The following is a 21,890-nucleotide window of genomic DNA, read 5'->3' as shown; positions in this document are numbered from 1 at the left end:
TGACAGAATCCTCTGGCTCCTCACTGGTCACTTCTTTCCAGGATGAAGAAGGGCACTTTGGGTTTAACCAGTCAACCAATTCCCAATCCACCTAACAATAGCATTATCCAGCCTACATTTTGCCAGATGATTTGTGAGAATTTCATGGGGGACCTTATTAAAGGCCTTACTGAAATTAAGATATACTACATCCACAGCATTGCCTTAATCTACCAAGCTTGAAAATCTATCAAAAAGAGATAAGGTTCATCTGCCATGACTTATTTTGAGATACAGAATGGATGACACCAGGCTTGACAAGATGAAAATGTTTTCAGAGTCTTAGTAGACAACAATTGAATATGACCCAAAAACAGTATGCTAAAAAAGTGATTTTGGCCTGCATCAAAGGGAGCATAGTGTCTTCTTCTTCTTCTTCTTCTTCTTCTTCTTCTTCTTCTTCTTCTTCTTCTTCTTCTTCTTCTTCTTCTTCTTCTTCTTCTTCTTCTATCACACAGTCATTTCTGACTCTTCGTGAACTCATGGACCAGTCCACGCCAGAGCTCCCTGTCGGCCATCGCCTCCCCCAGTTCCTTCAAGGTCAAGCCAGTTACTTCAAGGATACCATCCATCCATCTTGCCCTTGGTCGGCCTCTCTTCCCTTTTCCTTCCATTTTCCCCAGCATCATGATTTTTTTCCAAGCTTTCCTGTCTTCTCATGATTTGGCCGAAATATTTCATTTTTGCCTCTAGTATCCTTCCCTCCAGTGAGCAGCCGGACATTATTTCCCGGAGGATGGACTGGTTGGATCTTCTTGTGGTCCAAGGCACTCTCAGGATTTTCCTCCAGCACCAAAGTTCAAATGCGTCCATAGGTTACTCTCGCATCCATAGGTTACTATGGGGAATACCATTGCTTTAACTATGCGGACCTTCGTTGCCAGTGTGATGTCTCTGCTTTTCACTATTTTAATCGAGGTTGGCCATTGCTCTCCTCCCAAGAAGTAAACGTCTTCTGATTTCCTGGCTGCAGTCTGCATCTGCAGTGATCTTCGTGCCTAGAAATATAAAGTCTGTCACTGCCTCCACATTTTCTCCCTTTATTTGCCAGTTATCAATCAGTCTGGTTGCCATAATCTTGGTTTTCTTGATGTTTAACTGCAGCCCAGCTTTGGCACTTTCTTCTTTCACCTTGGTTAAAAGGCTCCTCAGCTCCTCCTCACTTTCAGCCATCAAAGTGGTATCATCTGCATACTTAAGGTTGTTAATGTTTCTTCCAGCAATTTTAACTCCAGCCTTGGATTAGTCAGGCCCCCACATCGCATGATGCGTTCTGCATACAAGTTTAATAGTTAGGGTGAAAGTTTACAGCCCTACCGTACTCCTTTTCCAATCTTGAACCAGTGTGTTGTTCCGTGGTCTGTTCTTACTGTGGCTACTTGGTCTTTATACAGATTTCTCAGGAGACAGAAAAGGTGACTTGGTATTCCCATACCACCATGAACATGCCACAGTTTATTATGTGTCTAGATAATAGTGTCTAGATTAAGTGAATTAACAGTGCCTATCTATTCTGCTTTGGTCAGACATCACCTGGAATACTGTGTCCATTCTGGGAACCACAATTCAAGAGAAATGTTGACAAGCTGGAACATGTCAAGAGGAGGGAGACTAAAATGATCAAAGGTCTAGAAACCTATGAGGAGTGGATTAAAGAGTTGGGTATGTTTAGCCTGCAGAATAAAATGTTAAGAGGAAACATGATAGTCATGTTTAAATATTTAAAATGATGTCATAAGAAACAGGGAGCAAGCTTGTTTTTTGCTGCCCTGAAGAATAGGACTTGGAGCAATGGGTTCAAATGACATGAAAGGAGATTCCACCTGAACATCAGGAAGAACTTCCTGACTGTAAGAACTATTCAAACTCACTGCCTTAGTGTTTAATGAAGGCTCCTTTGGAAACTTTTAAACAGGCATGACCATCTGTCAAGGGTACTTTGATTGTGCTAACCAGGAGGTTGGACTGGATATCCTGATATGATTTCTTCCAATTCTATGATTCTAAGTGCTTACAGATTGTCTGCTTAATGATCTGCTCTAGAATGTTTCCTGGTATTGATGTCAGGCTGACTAGGAGATAACTGTTTGGGTCCTCTCCCCCTCCCCCTTCGAAAATGGGGCAATGTTTGCCTTCCTTTAGAAAGCTGAAATCTCTCAAGAATTCTCAATGATGATTGCTATTGGTTCTGAAATTACTTCTGTCAGTTCTTTTAATACCCTTGGATGCAATTCATCTTATTCTGGAGACTTGAATTCATTTAGATTGGCCAGATATAAGTGTATTGCCTCTTTACCAATTCTGTGCTGCATTTCCCCTACTACATCCTTTGCTCCAAGTTCAGCACTATTACACTTTTGGGAGAAGACTGAGACAAAGAAGCTATTTAAGTAGTTCTGCCTTTTCTCTATCCCCATTAGCATTTCACTATCACCATACACAGTAGTTCTTCCATTTCTTATTCTTCCTTTTGCTACAGGCATAACAAAAAAGTCATTTTTATTATTTGAATTTATCCAGTAGCAAGCCTGAGTTCATCCTGAACTTTGGCTTTTCTAACTTTCTCCCTATATATGTTGATTATTTGTTTGAATTCCTCTTTGGTGACTACTAAATTTCTTATAAATATCCATTTTAAATGTTAGCTCAATTGAAAGTTCCTAAGACCTCTCTAACTGATGTTGCCTACCTTACACGGTTGGTGTGTGGCTTGCCTTGTATGGCTGGTGTGTGGCCATTTTGCAGGCCTTGCTTGCAAAGGCTCAGCAGAGCAAGGGGGAGGAGCAATCAGGCAAGCATTACAGTAAGTGCCGTCTGATTGGCTGATGCAAATGAGGAATTGCTTAGCAACTGAAGATGGGTGGAGCCAAAGTGGCAGCCAGAGAATTCTTTTTCAGTTGGGGGTTGGAGTTTGAAATGTGAAGATAGAGATATAGTTTTGGGAACTGTGTTTTGAAAGGGAAGCCTCTTTGAGGAATATAGTTAAAAGCCTTCAGAAAAGGAATGGCTGAGAACAATTTTGTGACCCTTTAGTCTAGAGCAGAGCTCCTCAAATCTTTTAAGTGATGGGCTGGTTCAAAGTCCCTCAAACTGTGGGGTGGCTGGACTACGATGAAATAGTCCAAAATTAGGATTGTTGTTGTGTGCCTTCAAGTCATTTCAAACTTAGGTTAAACCTAAGTCTAAAGTTTAGGACAGGGGGCAGGTAAATGACCTTGGAGGGCCACATCCAGCCCACTTCCTTAGTTTAGGAATCCCTCGTCTAGAGTGTTGGTGTTAAATCCCAGGAGTGTGATGTCTGTAAACAGTCCATGTTTCTCTGGACCACCCTCCAAAAAATTGGATGTCCTGACAAATTTGTGAGCATCTTGCGGCTTTTCCGCGATGACAAGATGGCAACAGTCTTGGACAGCAATGGTTTCCAAAGTCACCCATTTAAGGTGGAATCAAGTGTCAAACAGGGATATGTCATTTTCCATCTTCATTGCTATGATACTTCATCTTGTTGATGGGAAGCTTCCCACCAGAGTGAAAATCATCTATCAGATAGATGGCAAGCAGAATGAAAGCCAAAGCCAAGGTCACAACCACATCTGCTATGGAACTCCAGTATGCCGATGACAATGTAGTCTGTGCAAATTCAGAAAAAAACCTACAGGCCACTCTAAACACCTTTGCAGAAGCATACGGGAAGCTCGGCCTCTCATTGAACATCGAGAAAACCAAAGTGCTCTTCCAACAGGCACCAGCTAACCCCTCTGCAATGCCAGGAATACAGCTTAATGGTGTCACATTAGAAAATGTTGACCATTTCCGCTACCTTGGCTGCCACCTCTCTACAAAAGTCAACATCGACACTGAAATACAACACCGCCTGAGCTCTGCGAGTGTAGCATTTTTCCGAATGAAGCAGAAAGTATTTGAGGATCGGAACATCCGTAGAGATACCAAGATGCTTGTTTATAAAGCCATTGTCCTCCCAACCCTGCTCTACACCTGCGAAACGTGGACGGTCTACAGACGTCGTACTCAACTCCTGGAGCAATTCCATCAGCGTTGCCTCAGAAAAACCCTGCAAATCTCTTGGGAAGACAGGCAGACAAATGTCAGTGTGCGGAAGAAGCAAAGACCACCAGCATTGAAGCGATGCTCCTACGCAATCAACTCCGCTGAACTGGCCACGTTGTCCGAATGTCCGATCACCGTCTCCCAAAGCAGCTACTCTATTCCAAACTCAAAAACGGGAAACGTAATGTTGGTGGACAGGAAAAGAGATTTAAAGATTGGCTTAAAGCCAAACTTAAAAACTGTGGCATAGATACTGAGAACTGGGAAACCCTGGCCCTTGAGCGCTCTAATTGGAAGTCAGCTGTGACCAGCAGTGCTGCGGAGTTTGAAGAGGTACGAATGGAGGGCTTAAGGGAGAAATGTGCCAAGAGGAAGGAGCATCAAGCCAATCCTGACCGGGACCGCCTTCCACCTGGAAACCGATGTCCTCACTGCAGGAGAACATGCAGATCAAGAATAGGTCTCTTCAGCCACTTAAGAACCCACCCCCAAGACACCAGAGATGGAAGACAGTCGTCCTCAAACTACGAGGGATCACCTAAGTAAGTAAGTAAGTAAGTATGCCAATGGGGGAAGGGCCTTTCCCTGTCAACCAACCCATCTGCCTAACTAAGTACTTGATAAGAAATACAAGCTTGTGCAGGATGTGGTTGAGTTCCAACATGCTACTCATAGAGCTTGTTGTCATCTTCTTCAAAAGAAAATTTTCAGTCAAATGTCTTTCTTGCAGAGGCATTTGGCAATGAGTGCCTCCACATTTTGTCCCATATCTACTGGAGCTAGAGACCTGCTTTAAAAAAAAGGAAATGGAGAATTAAATGATACTTCAATGAAAACCTGGTGGCATGTCTGGAATTCATGTAAAACCTGGATATCTTGATGATACGACAACCTAGTTTTCCTTAATTGGAGCAAATCACATTCTGATTTCCATCATCCATTTCAAGGTTTAGATGACACTGGGCAGAAAACTCAGAAGACCAGAATGTGCTAATTCTGCCTATCTTCATCTTTCCATCAAGCAAAGCATAACATAAACAATCAACAGAGTGTATTTTCACCTTTCATCCTGGAAGCAAGAGGGTGATAAGTCAATTACATTGGTGCTAGAAAACAGATGTCCTCTACAGCTGCATTTTCCCCACTCAAACAGATTCTCTCCAGAACCAAAACTCACCCACATGACCAAAAGTGTTACATTAAATTATATTCATGAATAGAATGTTTGGCAGACAGCCACTCCTATTTGTTTCACCTCCAAATAACTGTCATGTAGAAGCAGTTATTCACCACATTCTCACCACATTTGCTCTCCAGTGGATGCTTTAATAACCTAACAGCATATACTGCATTTTGTAAACAGAAACGCCTCTTGAGGTCCATTCAGTGTCACATTCATTTCCTTAAAACAGGTTTCCCTGTATGATCCTTTATTCAGAGGAGTAGAGTTGATTATTTTTACCCAACTGTATTGTCTGTTATAAGGCATATTATTTCATGGGCATGCCTGCTCCCTCAAAGACAATTAGGTTAATAAATTAATATAATTTATATAGTGCATGCATTTCAGGTTCATCATGTCCATGTACATTAACTCAGTATCCTTTAAATAGCTCTATAATGGAGCCAAATATTGCAGATGGCACTAGAGAAGGGGGGTGGGAGGACAGAGGACAAGAGAATAATGGCTTGGCTAAGGGCAAAAGTCTTATCAGGTTTGATAAAGTACCAAAAAGGGTAGAGGAATTTGTAGGGACAAATTAGTGGAAGCGCTACTAGACCCTTCCTAGGCCAAGTCTCCCTTGCATATGCCGAAAAAATTTTCTCCTCCTTACAAGTTAGGCATAGAAAGATGTGATGGGAACAATACTGTACTAGAAGTTTATTACTGTTGTTGTCTTTCTTACTGTTGTTGGTGTTAATATTAATAAATGTTCATGGGTTACTTAAGGTCTATTGGAGGAACCTTCTTTGTGGCGATTCCTCAGTTGTCGAATTACCTCCCTTGCTGAATGGCACAAACACTGACTTTTCATTAAAACTTTTGGGGACTAATTGATTTCACACAGGTTGTGTGTTGTGGTTAGTACTGCTTTAAATTAACTTACCATTTCCTGATTTTTTTAACTGATAAAAATGTAATATATATTTTAGGGTTTTTAAAAATTATTTTTGATATTTACTGTTCCAAATTGTAACTCTAAGCTTCCTTGAAATTGGAATTCTAAGATGCCCTGAAATCTTCTGCCAGGATATAAATATTCAAACAAATAAACAAATAAGCAAACAAGATTAGATCTCCAGATTTGAGTGGCTTGAATATGGCAACCCTTACTAGAAGGTGAGAATTGGTTTGGGATGAACCAGTGTTAGAGGAGTTAATCAGTGACTGGAAGCATCAATGAAAGTACATGGTTTAATGTAAGCTGGTTTTTGGATTCATCAGCAAAATACCATCTTCAGTGATGTCACAGTTTGTGTGACAATAGATTTAGGAGAGCAAAGACGGGTCCCCTACCTCTGGTAATATGATGAAGAAGGAAAGAGGAAGACGTGGGAAGGGGGAAGTACAGCCTGAGAGTTTCTGTTTCTACATAAATAAAAGAGGGTATTCTTGTACAAAATGAAAAGAAAAAGAAAAAACCAAAGAGATGGAAGGAGAAGGAAAATTATACACATAGATGAGAGGAGACAAAGAGAAAGAGGCTACAAGTGAGAATCAAAACAATGGAGACAACATGTATCCAGAATTTGTGAAGAGAAAAGAAGAAAGAAAGAAAATAAAACAAATAACTAGAAATGGAGGGCAATAATGACTTCAACTTGATGTGACTTGAGAAGATGGAGAATTGAGAAATGAGTTTTTTGGGTGGAGATAAAACTGAGGGAGTTAGGCAACAGGAAGGAAAATATTAGGTCTTCATCAGACAGAGCGAGGGGAAAGCAGAGGGAACTGTTATAAGCCATTTCCTCCTGACTTTTCCCATCTTGAGGGATAACCAGCCATCCCACGTCCTTACACGTCTTTCCCCTGATTTCCCCTACCTTGAATCTGTTTGGAGTCTAGCAATACTCGACTCCTGAAGATGGGTTGCAGGCTCCATTTCCATGCACTGTGGAAATGGAGCCCCACGAATTCCCACCAGAAGAACCTTCAAGTTGTGTGATGGCTTCCGTGGGGCTCTGTTTTCTAAGCGCGTGAAGCCTGAAGCTCATGGGATGAAGACCTAAGTGTAGCATTATATATGGATTATATTGCAGTATGGATTCAGATATTTCAGTTTAAAGCAGATACTGTGGATTATCTACCTTGATATTCTGGGTTATATGGCTGTGTGGAAGGACCCTATGAGACAGAAAGAAGAAGAATACATTTAGCAGAAATGTGTGGTGAGGAGAAAAAGAATGAGAAAAAGGGAGAAAAGAAATACAAAAATTAAATGAGAAAGGAATAATCATGCCATCAATGGAAATGTATTTGTACCATAGTTTTTGCTAACCATAGTAGAACCTACTTGTGCCTCAGATCAGGGAAGGAAGCTGTATTGCAACTTAAGCCATTTCGAGCTGAGTGTGAAAGCTGGAAACAGAACTGGAAACTTGAACATACTCCTGTTGAAATCCTATAGCACCATATATAGGGAATCCTGATGCAGGAAATCTGATGAAGCTCAGCAGTTTCCTTTACTTGCTGCTCCTTCCCATTCTCCTGGTGGTGACTGCAGCTGAATGAATTTTGTGGCCCCTTCTACACAGCTGTGTAAAATCCACATTGAACTGAATCACATGGCAGTGTGGACTCAGATAATCCAGTTCAAAGCAGATATCATGGATTATCTGCCTTAATATTCTTGGTTATATGGCTGTGTGTATGAGCCCTGAGAAAAAAAGAAGAGGGATACACATTTCCAGGGAAACCCCTGTAGAGTCTACTGAAGCTGCTCCTTATGAGTCCTGTCTAACTGGACTGCAACAGAAAAGATCACCAATGCACAGGAATTTCCCATTTAAAAAGATCTTTGAAAGGCAGCGTTCATACCCTGAGGTTTCTTCTCCTCATCCTGAGGACTGGATTTGGAGATCCTGGGGCTATTTGGGGGAGGGAGGCAAATTACATTTTATATTCCTTATCAAATAGTCTCCTTACAAAGATGTCTGTTCCCAAGTGAATTCCAGTCTATGATGCCTAGTGCTGATGATTTTATGTGAACAAAAATTGTTTGGAACTGATAGTTTTACCTTTCTTCCATTCTAAGGAATGTGTAAGGGAGGGAGCTTGCACTATAAATAAGACATGTTTTGAAATAATATCATTGCAGAGAAACTTTCTGAATACTGAAAAACTAGCTTTTGCCCTTAAACATTTGTGATAGAGAGCTCCAGTCTAACATAATCATATTTGCATTGAGCATCTGCTGTAACTGGAAGGAAAACATATTTTTCTCTCAAAGGCCTCATTGTTCAAGGAAACAGATGCGGAGTGGAGAACTAGTAGAGACCGCCATGAAAATATCTTGTTGGGAACCTCCAGGAATTCAGCTTTCCCCCCTAAATCTACTCATGCATGGTTTGAGAATATCACTCAGCTCTGCTGCAGTGCCTTTGAACAATCTCTGATGCAGGTGTTTGACTTAAGCTCTATGTGAGCAGCATTAGGTATTCAGAACTTCTACTTGGGTTCAGGTTAAAAATATTCCCTTTGCAGTATAGTCTCATTACTCATTTTAACATACAGAAGAGTTTTGAAAGAATGGGGCATTAACTTTGGTTCTGAGAGGTAAACAAGTACATATTTTTAACCTGGCTATCCTATATTGCCAATATATTATCCACACCAATGCCTTGTTTCAGTGGTTTCCTTAACCTTGGTTTTTTTCCCCCTTCCCTTATTCCCTGATTGGCTTTTGGCCCATCTTGGTCTTTGTTTTTTGCTTAGGCTTTCAACCTCTCCGCTCTATCCAATCCTCTGCGTATGAACCCAGATACTTTTGGTTCTGTCTTTGTTTCTAAAGCTATGGAGTAGGGTTGTGCAGTCAGGATAAACCTTGCCCCATTACATATCCCAGTTTTCACTCGGGGGGCCGAATCATTTTTGGGACCCTCCTGAAATCAGGAAGGTGTTTTTAGTTTGGGGTCCTAAAAATCAGACCATTATGCGGGGGGGGGGGGGGGGCTTCCCACCCACTGGCTCCCCTCCCACTGGCTCCCCTTCCCAGCATGCAGGCTTCCATTCTTCTTACCTGGCACCTGCTGTTTCAGAGTAAGAGATGTTCAGCTCACCTGCAGCTAACCTCTAGGCCTGCCTGCACACCACACCACATGTACTCTCTTTCCAAGGCAAGGAGGCAAGTTCAGCTGCACACAAAAGCAGGATTTCGTGCCGAGAAGATTTTTGTGCAAGGAGGGAGCTTCCCGTTTTGTGCTCCTGAAGAAATGGAAGATACAAAAGAAATGGTAGGAACGAAATCCTTACACAACTCTACTAAGGTGTCCACTTCTGAGCACTTGCCACACTGAAACACCACACCATGGTACTATAAATATAAATAGCGACTTTTAAAATTACAGTCACACTTCCAAAGAAGTGAAATATCAGATGACAGAGATGTTCTCACTCAAAGCAACTGTTTGGGAATAGTGAGGAACTGACAATCTCTTAATGACATGGTTAGGCCAGACTTGGAACTCTGCTCATTAGAGGAAACCTATTCAAAGCATCAGAATGACAAAGCAGATTAAAAGACAGAAAATTTGTCTCTGTTTTCATTGTATTCATTTATTTTCTGTACAACTCTTCAATTGGTTAAGGGTTGGAAAAATTTTTTGACTGTTGATAAGCGGTCTTTCTTTCATCACTGCATCGATTTTTCATTCAAAACTTTTTTTTCTTTTTAAATACAGTAGAGTCTTGCCTATCCAAGCTCCGCTTATCCAAGGTTCTGTATTATCTCTTTTAATAGTCAATGTTTCTGTAGTCAATTTTTTAATAAATTACAAAATGTTGGTGCTAAATTCATAAATATAGTAATTATTACATAATGTTATCGTGTACTGAACTGCTTTTTCTATCAATTTGTTGTACAGCATGATGTTTTGGTGCTTAATTTGTAAAATCATAACATAATTTGATGTTTAATAGGCTTTTCTTTAATCCCTCCTTATTATCCAACATTTTCGCTTATCCAACGTTCTGCCGGCCTGTTTATGTGGGATAAGTGAGACTCTACTGTAGTTGTACTATCATGACTGGAAAAAGGAACTGGTCATGAATAACCTTTTTGTAAACAATTACTCCCAATCTCTGGTAATAGCCCTGCTAGTTACGTTTGGTAGCTCAGTACTAGGACAGCCATGAGCATACTTTATTCCTCCCAATACACATTTTCAGCTCTCAGTCTTTTTGTTATCGAATCAAACATCCCAAGGCCCATCTGGATCAGCTCCTCCTTATGCAACTGTGTGGGTGTGAAGCCAGACTTGTCCCTGTTCCCTCACAATCACAGATTGTACTGGGAGAGAACCATGTATATCAAAAGAAGGAGTCCCATCACCAAGGGCTCTGTAAATATATTGAACTTGATAGACAGTCATAATTCTGGTGGAATATGAAATCCCAATGAGTCTGGGAGACAATTGCAGGCTGTGTGAAGATATCACATTCACCCATGTCATTGCCAGTCCCAAAAAATGTCACTGCAATTCACTGTCCCCATCCCCACCCCCTCACATTCACTACTGCTATATTTCAACTGGCTTAAGAACCTAGCATTGCTTGAGGAAATCATTAACTAACTTTAATTATTGTTCAATTTTAACTGTACTGGAAGAGGACAGTCTTCTCTTTGGGTTTTCCAATCACCCTCATATTCTGCCTTAGTTACCCTTGAAAGAACGTGCCTTTCCTGACTAATTGCTAAATGTTGCTTGTCATGATCATCACTTTAGTTTGCCCTCAAAAGAGCCTGCATTTCAAAAGTCACCCTCAAGCAATTATCACTATCAGATTCATTTTTGGACTCTCAAAATTCCCCTTTCTAAAGCTCCAGCTGACATGGAGCTAAGATTTGCTCATCAATGGACTGGCATTTTGGCATGCATGTACAAAAACAAACAAACACACACACACGAATAAAAATGCAATTAGGTTATCTGCAGAATCATCCCAATTAAATTTTTTGCACTATCCCAAACATATCCTCCATATCTGGTGAAAAATCTGTCCAGCAATTTTGCATGATACTGCAAAAAAATAATAATAATATAATAATAAGTTTATTTTTATATCCCGCCCTATCTCCCCGAAGGGACTCAGGGCGGCTCACATGGGGCCAAGCCCAACAACATACAATAAAAATACAACAGTATAAAATACACAATATAAAATACATAACAATCGCAATAGTATAAAATACACAATATAAAATACAACAATATAAAATAAATAACAATCACAGTAGATCAACAGAGTAAAAACATGGCCATTAAGAGAGGCAATAACACGGCGCTTCAGTCCATAGTCTTGGTGGAGAGGTAATTTCAGTAACTCAGTATTATTGATATAGATGTGCCAGAGGTTTTATGGGGGTCCTGCTGTTCTAAGCTGTTATGGACTTAATAGGTTAAATCAACATTGTGGACTAATGGTAGTTAAGGAATTCTATGCTGTGTCCATGAGGTTCTGCATTCTTATTCACCAGCCTCCATGGCAAATTGATGGGGCAGTGGGTCAACCCCCACACTTCGTCTTGACTCACTTCACCAGTGGCAACCTTCCCCATCATGTGTGGGGAAGCATCGCCATGTGGCTCCCCCCCCCCCACACACACACACTAGCCCAGTGTTGTAGGATCCTTGCACCCTGTTTGAGTCATAGAGCCCTACCAGAAGTGAGCCAACGTTGTATGATGGGCAGTGTGGGACTCTGTGGCTCAACTGGAGCAAAAGCATCTTACTATGCTGAAATTTACTCGTATGATGAGATCCTAAGAAGCTAATCCAACTATACCTTTCGGTTTCTTTTTGACTTTGTTTTAGAAATTTCCCAGCTGTTAAATATAACATATTTAAATACAAAACTGACCACATCATAAGGAAGTCAGGGCTCTAATTATGGAAGTTTTATATAGATATATGTGTTTGTCTGCATCCACTTTCAGCCATGCTGTTCTCTGTCCAGAGTCTGACTCTTCCAAGAACACAATGAGGAAAAAGTTTATTTTTAAAAAAGCCTGTTGAGGACTAACTCTTGCTATGCTTTCTCTCTCCCCCCTCCCCCCTCTCTCCCCCCTCTCTCCCCCCTTTCTGCATTGCTGCTACTATTTGTTTAGATGATTTATATCTTATCTTTCAGATGCAAGTGCCCCAGGGTGGCTTACAACCTGGATTAAAAATGGATGGGGATATACACAGAGAGTTAAAAAACAGAGCAAAATGTTTATAGGAAGACGTTGCAGTGTTCAAAGCTCGACAAAACTAGAATGTATTCACAGTTTGCTGACTTTTTTGTTTATTGTTTTGTTTTGTTAACATTGCTATTTGGTGTCATCGACTTCCTACAGAAGCATCAGAAAGACTTTGAAATAAAGAAATGCTATTTCAGCAGCTACTTGAACAGGACATTTACATTTGCTGTTTCTCAAAGTATGTTTCCCTGTATCTGTCCACAGGGATTTGAATACCCAAGGGCAAGGAGATGCCTTTAACTTTTTTAATAGGTTGGCGGTCTGGGCAATGAAGGCAAACACGTTTAAGGTCCCCCCAGATTTCTCAGTTAGGATGAACAGCTCAGCTGGTTCTGGTGTACATCAGCAAGACATATATTTTCTTACAAGTCTGTCCATTCAATTTATGTATTAATCTTTTTTGTCCTAGAATGAAAATTAACATTATTGTAATGTATTCCTCCCACAACATGTGCATATGCTTCTAGCCCCTATACATATATTACACCTTTGTATATTTTGAGCCACAAAATCTATCCTAAAATTTGGAGGAATACAAAATATACTAGTCTAAAAAGGACAAGTCAGGTCATCTTATTTTAAAATAAGGACCAAACAAAATCTTCCCTTGTGCTTAAGAATCTGCTACTAGCTTGTAGGGAGCTTTACCCACAGCATATGGCCAATATTAGCTAAACGTATTGCCTGACTGGTATCACAAAAGACTAATGGCAGTATGAGCAGTGGGCTGTGCAGTAGAATTAAGGAGTCCCAGTGTAGTCAGAAAAATAAAATCCAATATACCCCCTCCCTGATCATGGAAACAAGATAGTCGAAAGTGCAGGGGCATTTGTACCTCTCACAGTTTTCTTAGCTTTAGCTTGATGAGCTTCAATATAATCATGTACTGTACTTTTCTAAGACTGACCCATGCAGAAGATGACAAAAGAAACAATTAAATGACTACATCTGTTACGTCTTATACAAGAGTTTTTAAAACTCAAAAGAACTCTCTAGCTTTTCATTCAACCATTTTATGTTATCCATTGCTGACAGACATTTTGAAACTTTTTCATTAAAATTTGTTTAATTACAATTAATTACGTTTTATATGATTTTATTTATAGATTAACTTTCTACTGTAAGCCACCTTGGAAGATTATGATCTTGAAAAGTAGCTAAAAATAAGTTAAATAAATAACTGTAAGAAACTTGGACTTTTTTTCTCCAGAGGTTTGAGGTAACCAGCTATAGACATACATATTTTCTTTGATACGGGCCCATAAAAGGTCTGGTTTGTCAAAAGCCCCAGGGTGCTTCAGGACTTTGATATCCAAATTAATTACCACCTCCATTCTTTTCCAAGAATATTTAATTAGTTGAATGGTTATTAACTAATGTTGGGTTAAAACTCGTAGTTTCTACTACAGATTGTGGAATTTATTGAGCATTGAGGTTGTCAGCATTAACCCTAGACATACATTATTATTGGCTCTATCAAAAGCCAATCTTCTCACAACCTAGATTCTTTCCCCTGATACATACAAAGTTCATAATATCATTGTTACCTAGGAATAATGGGAGCTTAACACATCTTAGAAAAAGTATGAAAATCTGTCCTAAGATTTGAATCTATTCTTACAACTGGTTCAATGATTTTTTAAAATTTGCATCTCTCTTCTCCTTTCCACTTCCTTCAATCTTCTACATACACCATGGCTTCCACATCCTGAAGTAAGTCCCCAGACCAGGATCTTTGGCAGGGTCCCCTACCTACCTGTTGGTTAGCAGCAGTATGATGTTCTACAGCAGTGGTTCCCAACCTGTGGTCCATGGACCACCAGTGGTCCTCAAGAATTAAAATATGGTCTAAGAAACGGTTACTACACCATTGCAACGAGAGTGACTGGTCTTGCGAAACCTTCTTATAGTGCCAGGTAACACAGATGGCAGGAGAGGACAGGCTGACTACCCACGAAAGGCATGACAACAAGACTCCTGACTGCTGCTTCTCCTCCTCTTCCCTCTGCTGAGCAGAGTCATTCTATGTGGCATCTGGAAGCAGGGGTGCCTTGGTGTCTTCATTTTTGGCCTGTTCCTGAGGTTATTTGGGGTGCTGATTCAGAAAACTGCATTGAATAGACCACATCAGCTCTAGATTATTGTGCCGTCGCGCCTGGGGCTGTAAACTCTTAGTGAAAGAGGCATGGACGTGACATCTTTCCCCAGGGGATTGCTTCTTGCCCTCCTTTAGGGAAACTGGAACTCCCAAGGACCAAAACACTGTAGATAACTCAAAAACTGGGTTTATTGTTCACAAAGGGGGTAAAAGAAAATATACATTACAGTCTTTGATTGTTTAAGTCCATGAAGCTTGTCCAGATCCCTCTTTCTCTGGCTGTGAATGCCGGAGCAAACTCAGCCTCAGTCCAATGACCTATATCTGAAGACAAAAGTCTTCCTCTGTTGCCAAAGGACTGATGTGAAGGCGCTTGAGACTCCTCAACGTTGTTCAGGTTGGCCCTGAACATGAAGTGTGAGTCCCAAGGGTAAGAACCTCAGAATTGGTGCTGAGAGGTAACTTTTGAAGGGCTTTTTGAGCCAAGCCTCTCTTTCACGTCCATCCGATAGAGAACTTGCTGATGGAATGAAAAGGAGGAAACACAGTCCTACTCCAGGAAGAGGTGGAGCCAAAGTTTTGCTGAGTGAGCAATATAACAGGTACAAACAACATTGATTGACAGATATAAATAACCAATCCAACTACATTTACAGGGTAAGGGCAAAATCAGGCATGATACAACAATTCAAATCTTGAAACTTATAGTTCCAACACATAGATGGCGCCACTCGCGCCGTCGCACTCCTGGCCTAGATTTCCGGACTTTCGGAAATCTAAACAAAATGGAGTTAAATACCTTTAACTCTAATAACTTTAAGACTGTACGTCTTGTGAAAATAACTCAACCATGTCGCTAATAGGCCTGTCAAATAAAAAAAAAAAACCTTTTCGTTAGAGATGACCTTAACCTGGGCCTTGCGCACTCTATTGTCAGAGCTAGGATATAATTTTGACACAATACCCTTAGCCCATTGGTATCTAGGAGCATCTTTGATTAAGTAACACCAAATCCCCAGCCTTTACGTTGGCACCTAACAATCCAAAACCCATAGTTTCTTAGGGCAGACTGAGTAACTGACCTTCCTTGGTGTTTGACTTTTGTGTGGAAATGCTGTGTCAACAGCAGAGCTATGTGGCTATGGTGTGGCAAAATAAAAGGATTTTTAACACAGGATCTAATCTTTGCTCTTTTTAGTCTACCTCCAACCCTAAGGAGACCCTCATAGTCCAGGAAGGGGTTCAAGTCCTTTAAACAACTATTTTTGGGCAAGGATGCTTTTCTTTCTAAACAAGCTATTTCTTCTGAAAAACACTGTCTTTGACTGGATCTCAGGATGACTGTTGAGGCTTTCGAAAGATCTTGGGGCTGAATTGCACCACTGTTTTTTGTAGTGATGTAATGTATGAGCCTGGCAATGGCTGCCTGAAGTCTAGTCCATTTTGAAAATCTTTCAAACTTGGCTGGATTTAAACCTTGCCTTGATAAGTCTTGGCCATCGATGGTAGATTTGCAGGACTGAATTTCTGGCAACTCAGTGTCTTTGAGCACGGAAATGCTTTCTGGAAAGGAAGGATTTTGAAGACATTTGGGTCCAGTGATCCAGGATGACTTGGACAACTTTGCGGCTGATGTTCCTCGGGATGTCACATCTGCCGGATTTTCTGAAGTGGATATGTAATGCCACTGCTCTTCTCCCTCCGCACACACACTGGCTGGTTCAGCGTAGTTGCTTCTGAAGAGGTCTTCCACAAACTGGGTGATCTGGGTCTTTACCTTCGGATCTTTTAGCATCCTTCTTCTTAAGGACAGGAGACGATGAAGGGCAACATCTCTGTTGTTGGGTAGAGATGGTCTTTCCGGCTTGAAAGGTAAAGGTGCTATCCAATTACCTTCAGAGACTTGAGTGACTTGGCTGTTCATCATCTCAAGGAACTTCTGTTCATTTTTAGAAAAGGCTGTTTGCTCATCTCTCTCTGTGACTTCGATGATGGAAGAGTAATCGGGCATTACTCCCTGGCAGCAAACTGAGATGTGGCTGGCACATCCTTGCATTAGTGAAGGCCTTTTAGTGACAGGCTGGAACATCTTGTTCAGGCAGACTGGGCCTAACACCGTCCATCCTAAAGGCAACTGCTGGGCCATGGGTGATCCCTTAGGACCTTCAATCTGGTTGCTAACACGGAACAGTGTGGGACAATTTGCACCGATAAGCATTACGATGTCTGTTTCTAAATCCAAAGCTGGAATTAGGTCTTGAATACCTTTGAGATGAGAATGGGCTTGCACCACCTCCTTCGTGGCTATCTGTTCTTTGTTCCTGGGAATCAGGCTGCATTCTATAAGGTCAGGAAGATCGTATCTGACCTTTTGTCCAACAGGCGAGATTTTGAACTTTGTTGCAACTCTGCCATTCATCTTATTCTTTCCAGAACAAGTGGATATGGTGTATTCTATTGTCTCTGTATGAAGGTCAAACATGTTGAAGAACTCTGGGGTTGCAAGAGATGCGTCACTTTGGGCATCCAAGGCGACGTAGACCCTTTTCTTATTCCATGGCTGCTTGTCTGGATACACCTCTGCCAGGCAGATTGGGTGGCAAATCTGGGCTTGTGGCTATTTTGACAAAGCTTGGTGCAGGCAACCGCAGGAGCCTTGAGGGCTACCTGAGGTTCTGTAGGCTTTTGGTCTTCTTTGGTTTCTTCTTTGGCAGGAGAATTTGACTTTGCTTTGAATTGAGGGGAATCGAAGTTGTGCATTGCAGAGCAATGCTTGATGCTGTTGCAGTGTTGGCATTTAACCTTTTCTTTGCAGTCTTTGGAGAAGTGAATAGTGGCGCCGCAGCATCTAAAGCACACCTTGGCCTTTTGAATTATTTGGAGTCGTTCTTTGTAAGGCTTCTTTGCGAACTCTCTGCATTCAGCTAGGCTGTGTGGCCTTTGATGAATGGGACAGGATATGGTGTTGTTGCTGACTGGTTGAGCAGAAGTTGCAGGAGTTGCGTCTGTCATCTTGACACTCAGGTTCCTTCTAAGATCTTTGCCCTGGGCTTTGTCTTCTTTGGAGGTCTTTTCAGGCTTTAGGTCTTGGTACAAAGCGAGAAGACCTGTTTGAGGGTCATTCCTCTCACGGGCTGCTCTAGTGACGAAATCCACCAAAAAGGTGAAGGGCGGGTATACATTTGCATTCTCCTCTTTGTACTTGAACACCTGTTTCCCCCAAGCTTCTCGAAGAGGAAAAGGAAGTTTGCAGAGAATGGCACTCTGTGACGTGTGCTGGTCCAGACATGCTAAACCTGGCAGCTCTGGATTTCCTTTGGCTGAAGCTAGCTCTAGTAAAAGATCACTAAAGTCCCAAAGCTGTTTGCAATCTTTCATCTTCAGTGATGGGAACCTGTTGAGTCGATCCATGAGGGACGCTTCTATGTCAGTGCTCGCACCAAAGCGCTGGTCCAAGCGAGACCACGCTGTGGACAAAGCTCTTTGGGGGTCTGCTACATGAGCAGCATAAAGTCTTTTTACTTGCTCGGCTGAGCTGGGTCCAAGCCACGCCATAAGAAGGGACAGTTCTTCATCCGCTTCTAGCTTGAAATCTCGAATGGCCCTCATGAAGGTGATTTTCCACAGAAGGTAGTCATCTGGTCGGTCAGTGAATTTCTGGACGCCTTTATCTCTGATGTCTCTTCTTGGATTTCTCAAGAGGGAACCCAATTGAGACTCCAGTGAGTAAGGGTACATCTGAGGAGTGTGATGTGGCCCGACGAAGTCAATGTTCTTCAGTTGAACACATCTTGTCTTGATGGTAGGCGATGCTGGGTTCAGCAGATTGCTGGCAGGCAGCACCTCTGAAGCCTTCATCTTCAGCGATGGGAGAATTGACTTGGTATGCAGGGATGAATGTGGTGGTTCACTCCCGGCCATGCCTTGCCAATCTGAATGGACATCTGGATGTAGTTGAAAGACGTCATCCTTTCGTTCCCAAGTAGACAGGTGGTATCTCTGAGGCCTAAGTAGAGGGATGGACTCTGACAGAGATGATGGCACTCTCCCGGCCGTGCTTTGCTGTACTTCTGAGGAATGGGCAGGCCTTGAAGTTGCGAACACTGGAACAGGTGAGCAATCTTCAAGGTGGCGAAAGGAGATATGACTCTGCACTACAGGTGATTCCAGTTGCAGATGTGCTGAAACCTTTGCTGTAGGCTCTTGTGTTGGCAGGAAACTAAGGTTTTCTTGGGTTAGTTCCTGTGATAGGGCTTTGGCTAGAACGTTAGCTCTGACTATCTTTTGTGCTGTGTCTCTTTTTACTTGAAGCAGATCTAGATCCCGTTGCAGCTCATCTTGCTTGGCTTCAGCCATAGCAAGCTCTATTTCTCTCTGGGCCCTGGCCTGTGCTAGAAGCAGTTTCTGCTTGGTTTTAGCCTGTTGAAGGAGGAGTTCCTCTTCATTGAAGGAAAGGTCTTGCTTAGCCATTTCTGCAGACGCCTGTGCTTCTAAAACCTCTTTTCTAATTTTCAAACGGACAGCCTCTCTGTTGTAGTGGGCTGCTTTGGAAGAAGTACTGATGAATGAATGTATGGATTGGGAGGAACTGCTATGCCTAGATGAATGCTTGGATTTATGGCTAGCATCATTAGATGGAATCTTGAGCAGACTAGATCTAAGGCTTACACATGGGGAGCCTTGAACCCTTTCTTCTGCACCTTTGAATAAGGAACTGGGCTCTGGTTCAGATAGAACCGCGCTGTAATGCCTCCTCTCTTCTTGTAGGCTAAAAGAAATTTCCTTAGCCCTATCTAAAGACTCTGGAGTGTTAATTTTGTTCAGTACATAGATTATTTCTTCTGCAATAGCACTCCCATTATTGAAGGCCTTTACAAATTCTTGCCTAAGAATTTCCTTTTCCTTTGGGCAAAAGGATGCCTTTATTGCATCAGCTATGGTTGGCAGGTTTTGCCAAGCTCTGTTAAACCTCTGCCTAAGCTGGCCTTCCTGCTGCAAAAGGCAGAGCATTGTTTTCTCTGTGGGGTGCCTTTCTCTGACTGGGCGGGGAGATTTGACCCTTGTTTGCAAAATCTCATTGCTATGACTTGACATTCTGTAATTCAAAAGGAAACTTATCCCAAGTTTCAAACAGTACAAAATGCAATACTATATAACTATACAACTAAAGGCACACAAAAGGGCAATGCAATATTTTAAACAAGACAATTAAAACAGCTGCTTAACTGGGAAGTTAAGCCTGGGCTTTCATAAACTTGCAGCAGGCTCTGAATAAATGGCAGGAACTGCAGAAGGTTGGAATTTATTGCTTTGCAAACTGGGTTCTGGAAGAGGCTTGGTCTGTCTGCAAAGGCTGACTTCTGGCGAAATGTATCTGCTTTGCAAAAAGCTTGATCTTGTACAGTTGAAGAGCTGAATGTAGCAATTAGCTGGCTAGCTTGGGAAACAGAAAAGGCGGGAGCTTAGCAAATGTTTCAATTTTGCAAAGGCTAGGCTTCTAGCAAAATGTATCCACTTTGCAGAAGGCTTGAACTTGCTGCAGCTACAAGAGCTGGATGTATCAATTTGCTGCTTGAGATGCAAAAAAAAGGCGGGAAACCTAGCAAATGTCTCAATTTTGCAAAGGCTAGGCTTCTAGCAAATGTATCCACTTTGCAGAAGGCTTGAACTTGCTGCAGCTACAAGAGCTGAATGTAGCAATTTGCTGGTGGCTTGAGATGCAAAAAGAGCGGGAAAGCTTGCAAATGTCTCAATTTTGTGAAGGCTGGGCTTCCCTCTGGAGGCAAAGGCAGGCTTCTTTTGACTTCTTTATCTTTAGGAGACTATGGGCTTGGCAAATTCAAGGCCCTTCCTGGCGCCTTCTTTTCCCTTCTTAGCACTTCTGGAAGGCTTCTTTCAGCAGTTCTGGAAAAGAAGGCTTCTCTCTCAGTACTTCTGGAAAAGAAGGCTCCTCTCAGCACTGTGCCGTCGCGCCTGGAGCTGTAAACTCTTAGTGAAAGAGGCATGGACGTGACATCTTTCCCCGATTGCTTCTTGCCCTCCTTTAGGGAAACTGGAACTCCCAAGGACCAAAACACTGTAGATAACTCAAAAACTGGGTTTATTGTTCACAAAGGGGGTAAAAGAAAATATACATTACAGTCTTTGATTGTTTAAGTCCATGAAGCTTGTCCAGATCCCTCTTTCTCTGGCTGTGAATGCTGGAGCAAACTCAGCCTCAGTCCAATGACCTATATCTGAAGACAAAAGTCTTCCTCTGTTGCCAAAGGACTGATGTGAAGGCGCTTGAGACTCCTCAATGTTGTTCAGGTTGGCCCTGAACATGAAGTGTGAGTCCCAAGGGTAAGAACCTCAGAATTGGTGCTGAGAGGTAACTTTTGAAGGGCTTTTTGAGCCAAGCCTCTCTTTCACGTTCATCCGATAGAGAACTTGCTGATGGAATGAAAAGGAGGAAACACAGTCCTACTCCAGGAAGAGGTGGAGCCAAAGTTTTGCTGAGTGAGCAATATAACAGGTACAAACAACATTGATTGACAGATATAAATAACCAATCCAACTACATTTACAGGGTAAGGGCAAAATGATACAACAATTCAAATCTTGAAACTTATAGTTCCAACACATAGATGGCGCCACTCGCGCCGTCACAATTATTAAATATGGTTTTCTGTGGGCAAGCAGATGGCGGCTACTGGATGGCATATGTTCTGTATCAGAAACTAGAGCTGATGTGGTCTATCCAATGCAATTTTCTGAATCAGCACCCCAAATAACCAATCTGAATCTAAAGTTGACCAAAAACTGATTCGTAACCCTTTTGGTACTAATGTTGGGGAGTGGTTGCTGGTCAAAGTGATCCCTGGTCAAAAAAAGATTGAGAAACACTGTTTTACAGGATTTAAGATAAGTTAGTTTAAACTGTGGCACAAAAGTAATAGTTATATTTATGTTTAAAAAACTACACAGATTTACATAATGGGAATGATATCAATAATGATCTCAACATGATTTTTCTAGCTTTTCGATAAAAATTTCAATGATTTCCAGAAGTACCTAATACATTTCTTATCATGTTTCCACATACATTACGCAGACAGACACACACTTTACTGAACTCATCATGATAAACCAACCCAAATCTTTTAGAATATGTCTATTTTATATACCATATATACTCGACCCGAATATAAGCCGAGGCACCTAATTTTACCACAAAAACTGGG

The 21,890-nt window shown here is 41.7% G+C and overlaps 1 long non-coding RNA gene across 2 annotated transcripts in view; it reads right to left on the bottom strand.

Moving 5' to 3' along the window:
• LOC103278605 (uncharacterized) overlaps positions 1 to 21,890 on the bottom strand; it is a 280,461-nt gene that overhangs the window by 75,626 nt on the left and 182,945 nt on the right. For both annotated transcript variants that reach the window (XR_010005242.1, XR_010005243.1), the window contains exon 3: positions 9,388 to 9,532. This is a non-coding gene — a long non-coding RNA (uncharacterized LOC103278605). The remainder of the gene's footprint in view (positions 1 to 9,387; positions 9,533 to 21,890) is intronic.

This window comes from Anolis carolinensis, chromosome 4 (assembly GCF_035594765.1).
Source record: "Anolis carolinensis isolate JA03-04 chromosome 4, rAnoCar3.1.pri, whole genome shotgun sequence".
Taxonomy (NCBI): Eukaryota; Metazoa; Chordata; class Lepidosauria; order Squamata; family Dactyloidae; genus Anolis; species Anolis carolinensis.
The sequence above is the reverse complement of the archived record's forward strand: the minus strand, read 5'-3'. Positions and strand labels throughout refer to the sequence as shown.